Genomic DNA, 13,666 nt, shown 5'->3' with positions numbered 1-13,666 from the left:
CATACTAACAATTGGATCGAATTCTTAAGTTTTTCATTTGTTTTACTACGCTTTGCCGCCATCACCATTTTATTCCCATCCAATGCTAAATCTATAGTTTCCGAGATATCAATTACCACGCGCTTTTAAATTAACTAGAAAGAATTTTTAAGCGATATGCCGATTCAAATTTACAATTGAAAACTAATTGATCAGTTGATGAGTAATCGAAAAACAATTTAACCGATTAATTGTTAATCGATCAAAAAAAAAATTAATCGATTAACGCGTCCATAGGTTGCTTTTTCATTTTATTTAAACACGAGTAGAGAAAACATTAAAATTAAAATATTATCATTTTTATTTAATACTATCATTATACAAAATTAATAAATTAAAATAATTTTTATATATGATTTTTAATTTAAAAAAATTCAAAAAATTTGAGTAAAAATAAACATCTGTCAGGTGGCGATTGTGGTCATCTGAAGCAGTTTAAAAATGTGGTTGAATGTTTTGATGATCGGAATATGTAGTTGTTTCTCTTTAGCAGAAGGTTTTATAGAAGGTTTATATTGTGGTCAACGGGATTGTTACGAAGGTTTGAATCTTAATTTTCACGCTTTTCATAATTAGAATAATTTATTGCATTATTTCCTATATTACTCAAGTGTTACGAGGATAAAACTGGAGGATCTCTAATGATTAATTATAAAATGAATATCTGATTGCGAAATAATTACAGTTTTCTATATTAAATTATTATTGGTTTGTATTCGATTAAATGTTCATTCATCTCCGTCATTATTTTCCGGTTCGAGATTAATAAAACCAGATCCACGTGGTGCTATGGAAAGCAAAACATTGCCTGTTATTTTGGAGGTTATTTATTCTTAACCAACAGCTTACGTCTTTATAATTTCATAATTATACAAGAAATACTTTATACAAAATATTCATCTTAATTATTTATATATATATATATAACAAATGGTTTTTTAATTTTATATGTCTTTAATGAACTGACATATTTATTAATAAACTAATAATTATTTCAATATTTTCACACTAGTCAATACATGTCATCTAAAATAAATGCTGGAGTGGAATATTAAGTAAATATTAAAATTCAAATAATGTGTTTTTGATTTTTTAAATTTATATTATAGGGTAATGGCATCGGTAGTTGAGAATTTAAAGCTGTTTTGGTCTTTGATATTTTTTATTATGATGTGTAGTAACATGAAAAACAAAATTCATATATGAAAACAAAGTTTGTTCTATACTTGCAGACACCTTATACCTCTGAGAAATTATTAATTTAATAATGCAAACGTTTTCCACCTGTTCCACAGGTCATCTTCAAGCAATTTTTACTTTTGGAATGTTATCTCGTGCAGGATCGAATATATATGCGCAAGATATTTCAAATTTTAAAAAAACCGTTGGAACATTCCAAAAATATAAAATATAAACAATAATAAAAACATTAATAAAATTAATTAAATAAACGTATTGATCCGTTAAATAATAAGTTAAGGAATGTAAGCTGACATAATATATATCTATATTCTATACGGGATGAGGATATGTTGTATGCTTGATTAAATGGGGTGTTTGTCAATCATGAATTTCCACGCAGTTGGCAAATTCGTTGCAGTCTTTTATAGTTCTTCAAGTATAGAAATGGCGTCACCGGCCACATTGTATACGAAGTATAGGAAGATATCAGTTAAAGTGATAAGAATGGATACTAAGTTGGAATTCCTGAAGGAGTACAAATTAAATGGGGTGTACCCGATGTCAATATTTCGGATCAAACTGCCGGAAGAATGCAAGTCAGTAAGAAGAAGAATACAAGAGATTTGCTTAAATAGGTCAGTCAGACACACCAAGAATGTTAGGTATGAAACTCTAAATAAAAGTATTCAACTAGAGAATCAAATAAATGTACAAGACCGTAGTATGCTTGTAGATATCAACGCGGGTGTTACCGAATTAACGGACAAACTACAGCATAAATTAAGAATGAAGTATAAGAAAAAATTTAGTTGGCTATGTGCCAAGCAAATAAGGATGATTACAAAGGAAAAGCCAATTCCGTATATATTATGGCACCAGATATCGATTCCACCGGATATTAAAAGCGTACTAGAAAAAGGCCCCAACTATCCTAGACCAGGGGTCCCCAACCCTATGCCCGCGGGCACCGTAGCGCCCGCCGATCGTTTTACGTGTGCCCGCCGCTGTGCGACCACGATAGAAATAAAAATATTTCAGTTTTCAATAAATTGCTATGTAAAAGTTTTTCCGTTTTTAATGATTAACCACTCAAAAGTAGAAATGGCGTCCAACACAGATAAAAGCACAAAGCGAAATGCGACCGATCTCTTTTTCCCCTCGCCAAATCTTCACCAACCAAATTTCCCATACCTGAAATGAAATAAACCGGTCCGTTCTGAATATCATAAAATCAAAGTACAGATCACGACTTACAGATGAACACCTTGACGATTGCTTACGAGCAGGAATATCATCATACTCTCCTAATTACGAAGCAATGGCCAATGAAATGCAATGCCAAAAATCACATTTACTTTCAGATTTATATTTTTTATAAAGAATTTTTATACTTTGTAGATTTTGTATGCATTGTTTAGTAATTACTTGTTTTGTAAAAATTATTGTTAATAGTCTTGTGTATGTTTTATTACATTTTTGGAATTAAATGTTTTCTGTACATTATGTGTATGTATTATTAACTATGTCCAAATATAAATTCACCTTGAAAAAATAAATGGTGCCCGCCGTCCGGCCGGTATTCTAGAATGTGCTCTTAGTTACAAAAAGGTTGGGGACCCCTGCCCTAGACAATACCAAGGACTGGAAAAGCACCATGGCGGAAATTGAAAGAGGAATCAGAGGCATGGAAGAAGTAAACAAAGACTATTTTCGTTGGAAAATAATCCTTAAGAGCATGAACCAAAGACCAAGTCAAACAGAGGTGAAACAAATTAAGCGCACGAAACGGTGGTTGGCCGACAACAATTTAATATTGACACGAGCGGACAAAAGCAAACACAAAGTAAAGAGTATTCAATGTTATTTTTATGTACGATTTTTGCAAAGTTATATTTAATTATAATTTTTTTTTTAATTATACTGTAATTATATTGACAGATTTTCAGACATAAAATCTTTAGAATTTTTATCACTTAGATGTTAATAATTTTAATATTATGAAAAACAACTTTTTCAAGCGTGTTTTAATTCTATAAATTAATTATAATACATTCAGTTTTTTGCAGTAATTAATACTTTTATTAACAATAGTTCAATCCTCTACATTTCCTAATAATAGTAAATTTTAATATGTCAAAAACTGATGAAAATTTAGTTTTCACTCAATTTCTGAATGTATTTGTCTTAAAAGTGTTGAAGTAGTTATTAATAAACTAGAAAATAGTGATACAAATCACTGCAGCAGTTAAACAAAAATTCTATGGTAATTTTGATCAACAGTAATCTCAAATGAGAATGACAGTATTTGTCACTTCACTTTATTGTGCAATTGATTGTTATGAAAAAAGGTAATTCCAATTTATATGAATTGCATATTGGATAACAGATTCTGGAAAGAAAACTTTAACTCAAAAAATAGTTACTCAAACTTTATTCTTGAATTTTCTACTTAAATTATAAATGCTAATTTTGATTGATTTTTAATTCCATATTTACCATTTTATTTTCTTGGCGTCTTCGAACAACATGAGGTCGGAAATTATCTCCATAGTGTAAAAAATAGTAATAAGAAGTAAATCGATCTAAAGGTTTTCTAATAAGATTTATATAAATTGGTTGCTCTTTAATACCAAATCTGAAGTTTAAAAATTATAAAACAAATTAAATTTTTATAAATTTAGTAAAAACTATAAAAATATCTAAGAAATTTCATAATAAATGACCCATTGCTTATCTCTGAAAGTCTAAAAATGCCATATGTCCATGATATATAGCAGGCTTTTTTAACCCCCAAGATGTTATATTTTGTACAATTCTTGCCTATGATAATAAATTGCTTTGTCTTAAAAATATATATATAAAAATTTTTTAAATATATATTTAAATTTCTTTTTTAATTTAAAAGCATGCTGAATTCACTATTCTTTTATGTCAAACTGTATATGCTATATGTAAGGTTAGCCGATGGGAGAGAAAGAATGTTACGGCGGTCGAGCGGTCAGACTGTCTTGTGGGAATGGACTGACATCACTGAGACGGGTTACCATCTAAAACCGTTTAATAAACATAAAAATGGAGCTTACAACAACTCTATAAATTCGGCGTAAGGCCACACAAAGGGATGGATCAGTCCGTGCAATCGTTCAAAAGTCCAGTCGATCGTTTACACTTCCGATGAATTGAGGTGGATGGTGTCGGCCCCGGGGCGCACAGCACAACTTGAAGTGATGCTTTTCGACGGCGGGGTGTACCTGGGCGCAACTTTTCGGGAGCAGAGGTCGGAAACAAATTCGAAGCGTCGATCCAGATTTTGTTGTTAAACCTTAGCAAGAATCCAGTAGCGAAGCACTCTGAATCAAAGACCAAGAACTCCGAATGTCCTTGAAACGACGATTTTATAATTTTTCTCCCCAAATCGCCTCTCCATTGGTCTCTCATTGTCACCTGGTGCCAATTCGAAACCCGATGGAGGGCGCGGGAGAGGTCATCGTCGCGACAGAACTTGATTCCTCTCTCGGCGCGTGTTTCTCGAATTCGTTCTTTTCCATTGTTTAAATATAAAAAAAAAACTTCTATTAAACAATGGAAATCTCAATTTTGTCCCTTTTAGTCGACCCTCGTTCGGGTCCTCACATATATTTACAAAAAACACCTGAATTAAATGGTTATACGAAGTTAAATTAGAATAGCAATATGAATAAACAAGTTATAGTATAAGTACTCCTCACTTTACGACCGAGTTCCGTTCTGACGAATACGTCGTTAAGCGAATTGGTCGATAAGCGAGGAGCCGAGAATATAGGATCGTTGTAAAATTATGCAAATTATGCAACAAACTTCAAATTTAATCATAAAAAGACTATTATAGTACGCTATTATCCTATTATAGTACGCTTAGTGCGCATGTCACCATATGCCACTGACCGACACTCAAGCCGAGAAAGGGGATTCCCCGAATTGCAAGTCGAAAACTCGATTGGTCGTAAGTGCGAGTGGTCGTTAAGCAGATAGGTCGTAAAGTGAGGAGTACTGTATTTTCCAGAGTAAGAATGGAGCTTACGTCCTAGATCTTGAATATGTATCACTTCGCTGTCGTAGCTAAGCAGTAACTAGGATGCGTATTTTGAACGACAAAGAGACTGTATACAATTGTATTATATTGTAGGAAAATAACGGTCTTAGACTGTTATTAATTTTAAGACTTTATAATTACTTTAATAATGAAATTTATGAATTATTAAATTATTTATTATTTTTGTTATTGAAATTGTATAATATTTTAAAAATAACATAAACGGATTTTCCTTTCGTTCGTTCGTTTTCTGATGATAATCACTATTGCCATTTGATGCAAAAAGCAGAAGAGAGTGCCATTCGCAAATGCATTTTCATTGTCTTCATAAACAAAAATTAAGTGTTTTCCGCTTGGATTTTTTTTAATCCATTTGAGAACTCGCAAAGAAATGCATCTTGATAAGACTTCGCAGTTCTGTCTTTCTAACGTTTAGACGGTATAATCAGCACTAATAAATGAAAGTTCAAATGCTTTTGACAATATTGACAAATTGTTCTTAAGTAACGATGCTTCCATGTGATCAGTTCGGTTGATTCTTCCAGTTTTGAATTCCGATTTTGACGATCAAACACAAATCCAATTTCCTTCAATACACAATGCAAACTTGGCTTATTAATATTCGGTAAATCGGGATTGTCATTTATTTCATGAAAAATGAATTTAATGAAAGACTCGTTTCTAAAGAAGAATGGTCACGCATGACAAATTCATCACTCGTCTTTTCATCATGCGAAACTCTTTTTAACCGGCAACGTCACCCTTTCATGTGACCAGGACCGTTCCGACCCGGGGTGCAGAGGGTGCGGGGCACCCGGGCGGCAAGCCTAGGGGGCGGCGCGAGCCGCCTTAAAAAAAGGGAAAAATTAATATAATACATAAATATTATTCTAAATATTATCATTAAAATACTACTATTCTAATATTATTTGAATATATGTACTATTCTAAATATTATTAATTATATTTCAAATTCAAATTTTATATACACAACTTATTCAGGCCACAAGTGGCAAGTATAACAGTTTCTTGTTTTAAGGGCTGTTTCACACTATGACCGACTGGGCCGACCGGTCCGACTCCTAGTCGTATTGCCATGGCAACAGCAGTCGGTCGACCGACTGGTCGTTCCAGTCGGACAGATTTAAAAAGTTAAATATTTGTAGTCGCGTCGGAGCAGTCGGTGAGCTACAGCCAATGAGAGCTTCGAAGCTATAACCAATCAGAGTTTAGATTTATCCGAAGTTAGAAAATGGCGGAAGGTAAAGTTTCTCGGAAGCTTTAATAAACGAAGTCAGAAAATATCCATGGCTTTATGATATTCGGCGAGCCGATTATAAAGGCGACATTGAAAAAAATAATTGGTTAGAGTAAAGCGAAAGGTATCCAGCTAAAAAATAGTCTTAAACTTCATATTAACGAATAGACGTAGACATATCTAAATGTAATTTGATACGCTGAATCGATTGGTATTAAAAAAATATTACTTACGATCAACCGTTTAAAAGTTACGAACGATTTTTTATTTCCGTCTATTTGCTTCGTTTAAGAACAACTTTATTAAGAAATACGCAGGCACTTATCGATATTAACAAAACGAATTACTTTAATTCACCATAATACATTTCATTTACAAGAGAAAGCGACATTAAAAATGCTAAAATGGTGTCGTTAGCCCGCGAACACACGACAACCTTTCAAAGACGGCCATGTTTTCTGTTTAAATTGAAAAACTTACCACGATTGGCTAGTGTTCTGATCTGTAAGACGCGTTCCGATTGGTCCTTACGAGTCGGCCACCGACATAATCGTACTCAGTGTGAATTCTTTTACTACTAGTCGGTCCGATTATAGGCTCGGTCGGGTCGGACCGGTCGGTGACAGTGTGAAACAGCCCTAACTCGTCTTAAGCTATTTTTCACGTCGGTTGCGAGGAAGATTTTACAGGAAAATACTCGTCTGTGGTCAAAGCATAGAAATGCACGCGCCGGGGTAATTTCTTTTATTTTAATTTTAAACGTGTAATCGTGTAAATCGCAACAGCTTAAAAAGTTTTTGTTTGATATCGTGGTTAGAGAGACAGTAAAAATTAAAGGTGAGTACATACATTAATTTGATTATATTTTGCTTTTGCGCGGTTAAATAAAATTTAAATAATATTTTGTTAAATTAAATTTATATTGTGTAACAAATTTATAACTTAAATAATAATACCAACATAATAACAATAGTAAAACATTTTTCTTTTTTTTTATTAGTAAAATATAGTTTAATTAAAGATTAGCATAATCTTAATATTTTTTTGTTTTGATTAAAAATGTTGAAATTTTCAGACAAAATAAAAAATTTTGTAAAGTTTCCTTTCAAAAGTTGGTATTTTTTCGAAAAACAAAGCTTAATTAATTTATGCTTCTTTAAATCTTCGAAAACAAAATTTTTTCGACGAATCATAACTTGGATTCATTTTTTTTTTTTTTTTTTTTTTGGTAGATTTGGTAGATTTAGATTCGACTCTGATTCATTTTTTTTTTGGTAGATGTCTGATAATCGAAAAAGGCTTTCTGGCGCACAGTACAGAAAAAGAAAGCGTGAAAAGGAAGAATTAGTTAAAAAGGGTAGTGGTTCACTCGAAACGTTTTTAATCTCAACAACATCACAGGAGGCACCATCAAGTTCCCAAGCTCGAGATGTAAATGTGACGGAGACCGAATTCATAGTGGTCAGTAGCGGGGAAAAAAAGGAGGACTCGTCGAATACCAAAACTACAATGGAAGCAGGTGTTTTATTAAAAGAACAAAGTCCTGAAGAAGTAAGTTTTGAAAATGAAAATCTTCATGTTCATGAGGATCCTAACTATTGGCCTGGTGTTTTATTGGATAAAATTAAATTAACTCTGATAGAGTTAGGGCCTACCCAACTGACAGAAGCTGATATAACGTTTCCTTTAAATAAATACAATAGAGGTTTCTCGTCTATTTATTATAAAAAAAACTGTGTAATGGGGAAATAATTCCAAGAGTTTGGCTGGTGTATTCTAAATCAAAAGACTGTGTATATTGTTTTCCTTGCAAAATATTTAAAACTTTTTCTAGTGGTTTAGTTGAGGGTTATAATGATTGGAGACATTTAAGTCAGGTTATAGAACGACATGAAAAATCAAAAGGTCACATTTGTAATACAAAATCTTGGATTGATCTAAAACAATCAATTTCTTCTAAAACGACAACTGATTCACTAAATGAGAAATTAATAAACATGGAAAAAGATAGATGGGTTTCTGTTTTAAAAATTATAATTTATGTTGTTAAATTTTTAGCCGGTCAAAATTTGAGTTTTAGGGGTGAAAATAACAAGATATATGAGCAACAAAATGGAAACTTTTTAAAATTAATTGAAACAATTGCAAACTTTAATGATACGATATCCGATCATATTAACAGGATTAGAAAAACTCCATCAAATATGCCTCATTATTTAGGTGTTCATATTCAAAACGAACTAATTTCCCTTCTGGGAGAGAAAATAAGACATGAAATTATATCTATGTTAAAAGCTAGTAAATATTTTTCTATTATTTTAGATTCGACTCCTGATGCAAGTCACAAAGACCAACTTACTGTTGTAGTAAGGTTTGTTTTATTAAATAATAAATCAAAGCAAATAAAAATTAGGGAGCATTTTTTGGGATTCATTTCAATATCAGATTCGACAGGACAAGGCTTAACCAATGTTTTATTGGATTTTTTGGAGACTCACAACATTTGTTTAGGAGATTTAAGGGGGCAGGGTTACGATAATGGTGCGAATATGAAGGGTCGCAATAATGGTTTACAAAAAAAAATTCTTGAATTAAACCCTAGAGCTTTTTACGTGCCTTGTGCGGCCCATAGCTTAAATTTAGTTGTTAATGACGCTGCAAAAGCGTCTTTAGAAATTACAAATTTCTTTGCTATTGTGCAGGAACTTTACGTTTTCTTTTCTGCATCGACTAAACGTTGGCAAGTTTTAAAAGATGAAATCCCAACTTTATCATTAAAACCTTTTTCTAGTACTAGATGGGAAAGTAGAATAGATGCTTTGAAAGTTCTTAGATACAATTTGGCAAAAATATATGACGCTTTATTTGCACTTTATTCTGATAATAGCAGAGACCCTGAAACCAGAAATATGGCAAATTCATTACTCTTAAAAATCAAGTCGTTTAAATTTATTTGTTCTATTATTACATGGAATATTGTGTTAACAAAAATTAATATTGCAAGTAAAGTGATGCAGGAGTCAGATTCTACACTACCTAATATCGTTTTAATCTTGGAGCAGACGAAAACTTATTTATCTAATATTAGATCAAATGAAGGTTTTAATATTCTAGAAGAGGCCAAAAAAATTGCCGATGATATCGACTGTGACCCTTCGTTTCCTCCGATTAATATTGTGAGACCCCGAACAAAAAAGCGATTATTTGATTACGAGTGTGAAGACGAGGCACCTAAAGACCCGGCTGACCAATTCAAAATTAATTTTTACTTTGTAATATTGGACACCGCATTATCAAAATTGGAAGAAAGGTTCGAGCAAATAAAGCAGCATGATACATTGTTTAATTTTCTTAACAACCTATATAATTTTCTTCAAATGGATAAATCAATTAGATTTGCAAAATGTAAAGCTCTAGAGAATAGTTTATGTGATCCATGTAAAAATCAAAAAGATATTTTAGCTCAAGATTTATATGATGAAATTGACAATGTTGCACCCTATATTTCCTCTGAAATGAACGCATTGAATGTTATTAACTACCTATTCACAAATAACCTCATCTATCTATTTCCAAATTTAGTAATTTCTATACGAATTTTCTTAACATTACCTGTCACAGTAGCTAATGGGGAAAGAAGCTTTTCCAAACATAAAATAATAAAAAATTATCTACGATCCACAATGGGGCAAGAAAGGCTTTCAGACTTATCCATTATTAGTATTGAAAAAGAGCTGTCAGAAAATATAGATGTATCTAACATTGTTAAGACATTTGCATTAAAAAAGGCTAGAAAAGCAAACTTTACTGTATAACTTATTAGTAGAAATAGTAGATATGTTAGCATCCTTGCCTGTATGTATGAATTATGTATTTATTTCTTTATTACATTACAAATAAGTTGTAACATTATATTCTATTAAATAAACTGTGTATATTTGTACAATTTTTTTAACTTAAATTTACTTTATCTTTTTTATTTGTAAATTTTTAACAACTTTAGGGAAGGGGCGGCAAAATTATTCTTGCACCCGGGCGGCAGATACCCTAGGAACGGCCCTGTCTGTGACCGCCATTTTTCAGAGCAAATATGCTTGAAACTGACATCAATCAGAGCAGGCCGTATTCTGATCATCGTCTCTCGTCTTTGAGAGACAGTGTCTACGTCACAAGCCTGTCGCTGATTGGCTAATCATTTGTTTACGTCTCGAGAGATTATCGCGTCTCTCCAAACGCGATTCTGGACAACCTTTTCTCTCGAAGATTCTCTCGTCTTTTAGAGACGAGCGGATAATTGTCTTTTGTCTCGATTTCGTTATATTCAATATGGACGACTGTTTGCTACTCGCGCTGTACAGTACCTGTACAATCGCATTAGAGAACGTTCTCTATCTCGGGAAAGAATAATTCTTCTGATTTTTTTTCATTGACTACTCGAGAACACCACTGACTCTATATTTTTGTAATGATCCTATATCAATTACTGAACTATTGTATATGCTGTTAATCGTATCCGTCTCTATTTTTCAAAATTATTACCATCTAATTTCTCCTTAACTAAGTACGTACGCTTTTCTACGGTTATTAAAAATTTTATCTGTTAAGAGACAACGTTACCCGACACATTTTGACATTACAATCTGAAAAGTTATAAAACAAAAACATTACGTGCTTTATTTGAACTCGTGCCTTACCACGTGATCTGTAATTTCGTACTCTGACATTTTCGAAAGATTTCACAATTTCATTGTTATCTTTCATATGTGAATGATCTTGTTTGTTTAAAAATAAGTAATATAATCTTTTTCTATCATTACTTCATTCATAAATGTTTTTTTAAAGAAATTATCAATTATAATTTTGTTGGTTTGTGGAATTCAATTCTCACTTAACAGTTACTTAATTACACAAATTAATTTTAAAATGGAAGTGTTTGAGATATAATAAATCAACTCCAGAATTTAAAATATTGGAAATAAAAAGTAAATAATACATGTAATTAAATAAAGGGCTATTTTGTTACTTTGAAAGTTTTATATTTTTTAAAATTTAAATTGCTTTTTTGTATGTAAATTTTTAAATCATATTTTATATTTTTCAATAGCTATTACTGTAGCAGAACTTCAGTTGCATAATGGAAAGGAACAAAATTCTAAAATAATAACAAATCCCATGATATCAATGTTACAGGAAGATTATAGTGTTTCAAATTCCATGGAGAATGCAGTTATTATTTATAATCGTGTGCCAAAAACCGGAAGCACAAGTTTTATGGGGATTGCTTATGATCTTTGCAATCGAAAAGTTTCATGTTCTCCATATAAATACCACCAAAAATTCTCATGTTCTTTCCCTTTCAGATCAGGTAATCTTCTTAAATTAAAAAAAGAAATTTTAAATATATATTTAAAAAATTTTTATATATATATTTTTAAGACAAAGCAATTTATTATCATAGGCAAGAATTGTACAAAATATAACATCTTGGGGGTTAAAAAAGCCTGCTATATATCATGGACATATGGCATTTTTAGACTTTCAGAGATAAGCAATGGGTCATTTATTATGAAATTTCTTAGATATTTTTATAGTTTTTACTAAATTTATAAAAATTTAATTTGTTTTATATTTTTAAACTTCAGATTTGGTATTAAAGAGCAACCAATTTATATAAATCTTATTAGAAAACCTTTAGATCGATTTACTTCTTATTACTATTTTTTACACTATGGAGATAATTTCCGACCTCATGTTGTTCGAAGACGCCAAGAAAATAAAATGGTAAATATGGAATTAAAAATCAATCAAAATTAGCATTTATAATTTAAGTAGAAAATTCAAGAATAAAGTTTGAGTAACTATTTTTTGAGTTAAAGTTTTCTTTCCAGAATCTGTTATCCAATATGCAATTCATATAAATTGGAATTACCTTTTTTCATAACAATCAATTGCACAATAAAGTGAAGTGACAAATACTGTCATTCTCATTTGAGATTACTGTTGATCAAAATTACCATAGAATTTTTGTTTAACTGCTGCAGTGATTTGTATCACTATTTTCTAGTTTATTAATAACTACTTCAACACTTTTAAGACAAATACATTCAGAAATTGAGTGAAAACTAAATTTTCATCAGTTTTTGACATATTAAAATTTACTATTATTAGGAAATGTAGAGGATTGAACTATTGTTAATAAAAGTATTAATTACTGCAAAAAACTGAATGTATTATAATTAATTTATAGAATTAAAACACGCTTGGAAAAGTTGTTTTTCATAATATTAAAATTATTAACATCTAAGTGATAAAAATTCTAAAGATTTTATGTCTGAAAATCTGTCAATATAATTACAGTGTAATTAAAAGAAAATTATAATTAAATATAACTTTGCAAAAATCGTACATAAAAATAACATTGAATACTCTTTACTTTTTAAATCTTAAACAATTCACTTCGATAACTCCCACCCAGTGGCTAAGGGATAGAATCGTTGGAAGCGTTACACGTGTGTAGCTTCCACCAGCTAAACCGGGTAAAGTTGGTGCTCTGTACAGCGCATGCGCCAATGCCCTCTGGCTGCTTTACACCACTCAGTTATTCTCGCCGTGGAAACTGTCTCGTGAGCGCTTCCATTCCGCCACTGATATTCGAATATACAATAGCAATCTTATCGTTTACATGTAGTATAGAAATTTGTAATAAGATACATAATGCGGTTATAATAAAATATTAATTTTAATTAATTCAAAGTACGTTAAAATATGAAAATTTATATTTTAGAAAATACAAGGGAAGGTCATTGGAAGGTGAAAGCGGCGCTTCCACCGCTTCCAATGACGGCACGCCACTGATTATAATTAACATAACCAGAAGAAAGAAATACTTTTAAAATCCAGAATCGGACAATTAATTACTGCACAAATATAAAATTCCCTCTGCATAATTGTATATTTTGTGTTCAATTAGAATATGCTCTGAATGGGCATATCTAAAATCTACCGTGTCCTCATACAATTTCAACATATCAAACATTTAGAATGAATTAATTAACCTAATAAATAGGGATGTAATAGATTGGAGGTCTTATCACATCAGGCACACAATAAGTACA

The sequence above is a fragment of the Centruroides vittatus genome, unplaced genomic scaffold (assembly GCF_030686945.1).
Source record: "Centruroides vittatus isolate TY-2023 unplaced genomic scaffold, ASM3068694v2 contig_355, whole genome shotgun sequence".
Classification (NCBI taxonomy): Eukaryota; Metazoa; Arthropoda; class Arachnida; order Scorpiones; family Buthidae; genus Centruroides; species Centruroides vittatus.
Note: the sequence above shows the minus strand (reverse complement) of the source record.